This window comes from Bombyx mandarina, chromosome 06, assembly GCF_030267445.1.
Source record: "Bombyx mandarina strain Sakado chromosome 06, ASM3026744v2".
Taxonomy (NCBI): Eukaryota; Metazoa; Arthropoda; class Insecta; order Lepidoptera; family Bombycidae; genus Bombyx; species Bombyx mandarina.
Window position 1 is genome coordinate 9,246,155 of NC_143213.1, and position 8,959 is coordinate 9,255,113.

At 36.4% G+C, this 8,959-nt stretch overlaps 1 non-coding gene across 1 annotated transcript; it reads left to right on the forward strand.

The window, feature by feature from the left end:
* The first annotated feature begins 8,840 nt into the window (after positions 1–8,840).
* Positions 8,841–8,959, forward strand: LOC114241428 (5S ribosomal RNA). Its single transcript, XR_003624585.2, has one exon. It is a non-coding gene; the product is annotated as a 5S ribosomal RNA (ribosomal RNA).

The following is an 8,959-nucleotide window of genomic DNA, read 5'->3' on the forward strand; positions in this document are numbered from 1 at the left end:
TGAATTCTAATTTCGAATTGTTCATGAAAATAAAAATGTATACTTTTAGAACTTTTACTCATTTTTAAATATGGAGTGGACGCTTAAAGAACACCGTGTTGCAGTTATTGCGTTGCATCGTTGCGGTTACGCGCCAATTCAAATTTTTAACATACTGAAAAATTTGAATATAACCAAAAGATTCGTTTATCGTACCATCAAACGATACAATGAAGACTCTAGTGTAGATGACAGGTCAAGAAGTGGTCGCCCTCGGTCTGTTAGGACTCCAGCAGTGATAAAAGCTGTGAAGGCGCGAATTCAAAGAAATCCCAAACGTAAGCAGAAACTGTTGGCCCTTCAGATGGGGTTAAGCAGAACCACGGTGAAAAGGGTGTTAAATGAAAACTTAGGGCTTCGGGCATATCGAAGAAAAACAGGACATCGTTTGAATGCTCGTCTAATGGACCTGAGACTGAAGAGATGCCGCGCTTTGTTGAAGCGGTACGCGGGAAAAAAATATTGGGAAATTCTTTTTTCGGATAAAAAAAATTTTTACCGTAGAAGAGAGCTACAACAAACAAAATGATAAGTTGTACGCACACAGTAGTGAAGAAGCGAGCAACCGTATTCCGCGTGTCCAACGAGGTCATTTTCCATCCTCGCTCATGGTATGGTTGGGAGTTTCTTATTGGGGCTTAACAGAGGTACATTTTTGTGAGAAAGGTGTAAAAACGAATGCAGTTGTGTATCAAAATACAGTCCTGACGAACCTTGTGGAACCTGTTTCTCATACCATGTTTAATAACAGGCACTGGGTATTCCAACAAGATTCGGCGCCAGCTCATAGAGCGAAGAGCACACAAGACTGGCTGGCGGCGCGTGAAATCGACTTCATCCGGCACGAAGACTGGCCCTCCTCCAATCCAGATTTGACTACGTTAGATTACAAGATATGGCAACACTTGGAGGAAAAGGCGTGCTCAAAGCCTCATCCCAATTTGGAGTCACTTAAGACATCCTTGATTAAGGCAGCCGCCGATATTGACATGGACCTCGTTCGTGCTGCGATAGACGACTGGCCGCGCAGATTGAAGGCCTGTATTCAAAATCACGGAGGTCATTTTGAATAAACTTTAGTGTCATAAGAATCTATGTTTTGTTAAGTTAATTTTGGTATATGAATGGTTAAATAATGAATAAACTTGTTTCAATTATTTTACATTAAACATGTGACAGAATTTATGACCTGACTAGGTATAATCTGAATCTCGCAACCGGCTCCAACGATTTTCATAAAATTTAGTATATAGGGGATTTCGGGGGCGATAAATCGATCTAGCTACGATTTATTTTCAGAAAATGTTGTTTTATTCGTGTTTTCAATAATCTACTCTTCCCGACAGCTATTGGCGAATAATAATACTATTTTTCTTAATTGAGGGCAACTAACCGCTTTAAAGACACAACAAGATGGCGTTATCCAAAAAATCAAACCGAGCAAAGCTCTATCGTCATATATATATTTATATATTTTTATTGCCCTTGTAGGCAGACGAGCATACGGCCCACCTGATGGAGAGTGGTTACCGTCGCCCATGGACTTCAGCAATGCCAGGGGCAGAGCCAAGCCGCTGCCTACCGTTTAGTACTCTCCACAAGCCTCGTTTGAAGAAGGACATGTCATCTAGTAATTATTAAGCATTGCTGTTGTTTTATTGCATTTAAATTTAATAAGAGTGTAGTTATTTGCATTCGTTATTATATTTCCCCGTTTGTTTTGAAAGAACATAGCTGTATGCTGTGTGTGTTTTCTGAAATTATTTATTTTCAATTACACTATGAATTATATCACATCACTATCTACACTACTATCTACTGGTGGTAGGACCTCTTGTAAGTCCGCGTGGGAGGGTACCACTATTTCTGCCGTGAAGCAGTAATGCGTTTCGATTTGAAGGGTGGGGCAGCCGTTGTAACTATACTTGAGACCTTAGAACTTATATCTCAAGGTGGGTGGCGCATTTACGTCGTGGATGTCTATGGGTTCCAGTAACCACTTAACACCAGGTGGGCTGTGAGCTCGTCCACGCATCTAAACAATAAAAATAAAAAATAAAAAACTAGTAGGGAAATTCCGTGTATACAAATTTACAATTCACTAATATGAGATGCGTAGTCTAATTGCATAATCTATTAATTAAATTAAAAAACTTCCAATTCAAATTCCGAACCAAAAAAAATACGCTCAGGTCTTTGTTTATTGTAATCTAACTAATATTACATCAATAACTAATATTTTATTATATCGTTAAAGAGACCACCAAAAGTCTTTCGATATAAAATAATCTCACTAAAAAGCGAATTACAAAGTCATTGAACAATACAAAGAAAGAAGGGAAAACCATTAAAAAGTGGAACCCAACTGTGCCCACGTATTTATTCGTAAGTAATCCGTGCAGTGTCGAACGAAGCCGGGTATTCGCCCGGTTAAACCTGGGTAATTGCAGCGTGGAAATCGATAGACGGATATCCGTGCGGCCAGTCAGTAATTGGTCGACCATTCGAGTGTGCGGATTAGTTCCGATTATGCATTTGATAATTGAGTGACGTGGTATGATTAATGTCACTTAGGTGCGATTAACAAAACACTTCACTTTCCCCCCTTTGCCTTTTCATGAGTTCTGTCTCATGTGAGGTTTGGACGTTGGTTGTTGAGCGACAGGAGGTTTTAGTCGGTTCGACTCCGACATGCTCCGCCCGCCGTCCCCAGTAGAGGGCGGAAGACCGGCGATTTCCTTCTGACAAAAAAAAAAACCACATTTAATAATTAAAGTACAATAGTTTATATAAACAACTTTATGTGAAAGAAAAAAAGAAAATGCCTGCTACCCGTTTCATCATGTATCTTCTATTATCTTTGGTATAAGGTTTATTTAAGAGCAGAACTTTATGGGTTTAAATTCATCAAGATTTTTAGATCGCATTTAATTTGTAGGTTTAGAATATAATATTATAGTTCAATAAAAAAACACCAGGTGATCGATATCCACATAAAAATCCCCAAATAAAGTTCCTATTTATGTGTTTCATTATTACGTACTACATAGTAGAAGTTGTGTTTTTATAGTGTTGTTGTAAACGAGTGTCTAATGCGTATATGAATACTAATTGCTCAGTCGAGCAATTTCAAATGATATAAAGATGAATGATTGATAAATAAGCCAGTCCTGAAGTAGTGAGTTCATACAAAAGGAGATTAATGTATGACCATTGAGGTCGTATTTTCATTTTTCCAAATTTTTTTTTTTGTTTGTGGGTATTCTGACGCGTTCTTGACTAACCTAGTACCAAAGAGGCCGTCGAGACCACAACACAAATATCACTATCTAACTGGAAACATGAGATGAATTCTTTGAGGTAAATTCTACCGAATGATGTTGTTACCAATACTAACTATAATAGTGTTCTACCATATCCTTTACTGTCAAAATTGAAATATTGGAGGTATTTTTTATCTGTAGTAGGAAAGTTTATATGTAGTCATGTATATAGTAGTCAAGTGTTTATAACCTTCTTGAAGCTTGTTTCCTACTTTTTCTTCTTCTATTTAATAGGATAGATAGATATAGATAGATATAGTTCTTTAGAAAATATTAAATAGTAACTGAATAAATTTATTATATAGTTTTGTATCTGTTAACATTTTGGGAACGTATTACACCTAAACTTTGTTATTAAAATCCGAATGTATTCTTTTGGATAAAAAAAAATAAAATTACATATAAATAAGAATATTTGTTGCATTTGTTTCGGGACACGAAGAACGGAAACAATCTAAAGAACACACTTGGAATGTCGCCAGAGCTGCACGCAGACTAGTGCATTATTTATTCAACAAAGTGAACTTTTGCATAAAGTTTAATTTGAAAGGCAAGAAACATTTTTGTAAGATGAAATTTCAAGAATGCTCTTTCACGATGGCAACTGGAACGAAACCATTATGAGAAGTTCGCAAAGTTTCTTTTGTTGAATGTGTAAGGAGTCGTGGTGGCCACACTATTTTCATTGCTATGGACAGAGGGAAAAGGTCTTGCGGTCTGCTTGGCATTAAATGTTAACAGAATCCATAGACTTCACATAAATGCTCCCAATTCCCTGTATATTAGATTTCAAATTTAGAAAAACAATAGCGGATAGTTGTAGGCCCATAAATAGGCGGTTATGGCTCATATAAGGTGAATGATACCACCACTCTGAAGTCTAAACATCAATTGGATTGATATATTGATGATTATACTTGATAAAAATTGGGAAATCTTTTTGCTTAAAATTTAGGACTATAGTTAGTAACAACCACAAGTGTGTGGGCTCATATTTTGTGCTCTCAACTGTATCTGCTCAAACAAGAAATACTGATAGTATTTTATTTGATTTTTTTAAAATGCATTTGGGAAGTTTTGATTAATACATATTGCATTTGTTGAGTAAACGATCTCACCGTCTCCATAGCCCGGAGGCAATAGACACTTCAAATTTAATGAAAATACCCATGTTAAACCTGGGGTATATTATTGTAATAAGTTAGTGGTCTTACATTTAGTAATCAATCATCCGAATTCTTCGATTGTCCTAATTATCATAAATTACCTACCTTTACTTCTCGTCTTTACTTTAAATAAGAAATTTCGATAAATTTTTAGTTTCCTAAATACTAAGGAATAAAAAAACTAATTAGACGAAACCGTCCTTGTTTTTAAATGAAGCATGGTGACCGGACAACAAAGGAGTTTGTAGCGTCTCTTGTCCCCGACAGATATGTTTGTACTCTACGAAGACATAACGCTTTGTTACAACTCAGAACTTCGTGTTTTCCGGATGACTCGGATATTGTTTGCGCTTTAAATACGGGCGCCTGAATTAGCTTGATTCAATTAGCGAACTTTGATGTGTTGTATTTTGGGGTTGTTAATTCAGCGTCCTTAGAAGATTATGGCGAACGTTTCAAATGTGCGGTTATCTTGGAATAACTCTACTTGAACTTGTAAATATTTTTATTTACCGAAAGATATTAGCATCTATCATATTTGGTAGTAGGTAGTGACTAGCCTTTCTCTTCAGCCTACGATAAAAAGAAATGAAAAAAGTTAGTCTACTGAAATTGAAAATTGAATAGATTCATTTAGTTCATATTTTTACTCAAACTAATAATCTGCTTTCGATCGTTGAAATAGTATATTCGGATAATAAATATTCATACAAACGCCTTAAATTATATACCTCCAATGTAATAATACATTGAATCTTAGCACCCTATAAATGCAGTATCGCAACTACAAGCAACTTAACAAGTCTATCCTGCTATAACTCTAGACTAGCATGTATGGTCATTGTAAACACAGCTTCACGATAAGCCCTAAGCCTTATTAGTATACAAATGTACAACCTACTACGAGTAATAAATATACTTTTGTCAGAGCAAAGACATTGAACTAAATTCAAATAAATTTAACTGGTAATAAATTGAATTTAACTGGTGGTAGGACCTCTTGTGAGGCCGCGCGGGTAGGTACCACCGCCCTGCCTATTTCTGCCCTGAAGCAGTAATGCGTTTCGGTTTGAAGAGTGGGGCAGCCGTTGTAACTATAAGACCTTAGAACTTATATCTCAAGGTGGGTGGCGCATTTACGTTGTGGATGTCTATGGGCTCCAGTAACCACTTAACACCAGGTAGGCTGTGAGCTCGTCCACCCATCTAAGCAATAAAAAAAAGAAAAAAATAATATCCACATCCAGTTGAATGTGTCGGTCTTTATATGATTTAATGATTGATGATCTCACTGCTCATTTGTTGTAGTTACTAGAGTCCATAAATATAGTAAAGTGTGGTGAATAGTCTCTGGTGGTGGCCTAGAAAAGTACCACTGTAGCATTCTCGGTATTTACTGATGTTAAGGTAAATTGGACGCCTGCACGGGTGGGAACCTTTGTCGTTTCCATTTCAGCAGCAATAGAGATTTTTAGACCAATAAATTCAGACGAGTCTACAATCCATCTAATGATGAGTCTTCATCGTTGCGCATAGATGGAGCTCACCGCTGCTTACTATGGAATATCCGTCAAATGAATATTTGGTGATAAATTTGGATGCACTCAAACAGAAGCAATTAACATTGAAGCAAATGTGACAGCGAAAGCTGTGCTTAAATTAACTTGTTAATTATTCGTGTTGCATTCAAACGAGTTAAAACAAAGGGCGTTATGTGAATAATGACGTTGTACAAGTCAACTGAACTAAGTTAGGTGCTTTAAGTTTGAAGTGGTTCCTTGTAAACAAGATCTTGTAATAGTTACTGATGGCTCTGTGGAGCAATTTGTGAGAGATGATACTTTATATAAATACGCTAAATAATAAAAAGGCTGCGGTGCGGTAAGACAGAATATGTGAAGGGTGTCAGTGCAGAGAGGACGTGTGATAGGACTGAATTAAAGAAGAGAATATGCTATGCCGACCACACACAGCAAGATACTAGAAAAAAGAAGATACCTCATATTATATCAGATAATTAGTGTATCAGATAATTGATCCAGTCAGTAGCGAGACAAAATTTCTGTAAAGGATCTGAGCGGTTTCAATCCCGTCAAATAACTAATAAATATTGGTCTCGTCCTGAGGACCTGGATAAAATTATAATTAAATTTTTTTATATTAATAATACAATATATTAATACTTTTTAAATTGTCAAACGAATTTCTTCAATTATACAATTGGAAATGAATTATTTGTTTTATATCTATCGAAGATCCTATTATTAATAATTTTATTTCTCCACTAGTTCAGTCTATTTATTATACTTCGAATTATATTAAAATTATAAATATTATACTAATATGTATTATAAATTCAATATTTATACTAACATTAAACCTGAATGTTTTTTTGTTTGGAACTTCACTAAATCACAAAAAAGTCTTCACGAATTTGAATGAAAAGTTTTACTAAGCTAGTTTATAATCTGAATGAACAATGCTAATTACATGACCGTTGAAATTCCCGGTACATCTGGTTTAATAAATACGATAGTGTGATTTGCTGATTACTGACCTTAAATACCAAAGTATCTACAAATCGTCTTGAGTTTACGAATCCGATTGGTTATAGTAACCCATTATCTAAAAAATGCATAATGTTCATTCTTCATGAAATATTTACCCGACTGAAATTGCAAACCACGTCTAATTTTGATATAAAAATATCCCTTATGCCTTAGACCGTAACCGAATCGCTGATTCCATTCCACCGCCATTCTCAAACTGAGGTCGAGACAAGACACGCTAAAAGCATGTTGTCTCTTCGAATTAACCTCCATTGAGTTCCCATCCCACCGACCCCTGATACAATATCCTCGTCTACCTTCCTATGAAATATTAAACTTGGAATGCTATCATGTAAAATGACGGAGTATATATTAGCTAGCTCTATATTAAATTTAAACTAACAGTTCATTGGCGAGGGAATATACCAAGCTCAAATACCAACTGATTTAATATAAATAGTGTGGGTTTGAGATTTACGAAAGCATTACTTTTATCTCTTACATGGGTGGATGAGACATAAGACATCTGGTTTTATTGAAGCCAATACATATCAACAAAATAAATGCCGCCAACCACCTTGAGACATGAGTTGCAAGTATTAGTGCAACATTACAACGGGTGCTCCGCCTTTCAAATCGAAACGAATTATTAATTCAGGGAAAAATTAGGCAAGCTGGTAGATACCTAATCGTGCAGGCTCAAAAGAAGGCCTACCTACCACCAGTAATTACAAAAAATAAATTTTTTGCGGGTTTGTTTTTTATTACGCGATATTATACATTCACCGTGAAAGTAATTAGTAAACAATATGCTTTTGTGATTAATAGTATTTTCGTATTGAGTGAAACGGCTGGGGTCAAATCTCAGTCAATATTTTATGCGAAAAACCTACCGAATGAAAGAATAATATAATGTTATAACCAAAATCAACCCCGCAAAATTAATACGTTTAGGTAATTAGGTAATTCGTTTTTTGAGGTCGCATGGGTTAGCAACACCATGCCTATAAGACAGGTTAATGGTCTTACATAACAATTGAGACCTCATATCTTATCATGATTGATAACGTAACTTTTTGATGTCTGTGCTACAGAGACCTTTTCATTCCGCCCATCTAAAGCAAAAAGATCAAGAATGTTCAAGTGAATTAGTTATCACCATCAAATATTTATTTTAGTGGATGTATACAAAACTAATTTTGACTTCCTGTCATGAAATTTGTTGCATAGCATAGCAGCTATCGACCGGCGGCGACGGTGGGAATAATTTACTAGCACTTTGCTGGATTATGTATGGGAAGTCAAGCAATTGGCAACACGCTATCGGCTATGACAAAACTTCAACCGAAAAGTTTTTCGGTTCTGTTTATTTTAACTAGTTTTAGATATTGTGGAGGACCAGTGAAGGACCGTTACTGTCTGTCTAGCAGTGGACGTATCTGGGCAGAAAAAGAGAGAGAAAGAGAGACGCTGTTGAGCCTTTTTTTTTATTGCTTAGATGGGTGTATGAGCTCACAGCCCACCTGGTGTTAAGTGGTTACTGGAGCCCATAGATATCTACGACGTAAATGCGCCACCCACTTTGAGATATCAGTTCTAAGGTATCAGTATAGTTACAACGGCTGCCCCGCCCTTCAAACCGAAACGAATTACTGCTTCACGGCAAAAATAGGCCGGGTGGTGGTACTTACCCGCACGAACTCACACACAGAACATTAAGTTGACTTTATTAGAATTAATAGCATAAATTAGTTAAAGTTGTCGCCAACGTCCATACCACGTTGAATACACCGGTTCTCGTCCGATCACCGAAGTCAAGCAACGTCGGGCGCAGTCAGTACTTGGATGGGTGACCGCCTGGGAACACTGCGTGATGTTGGCT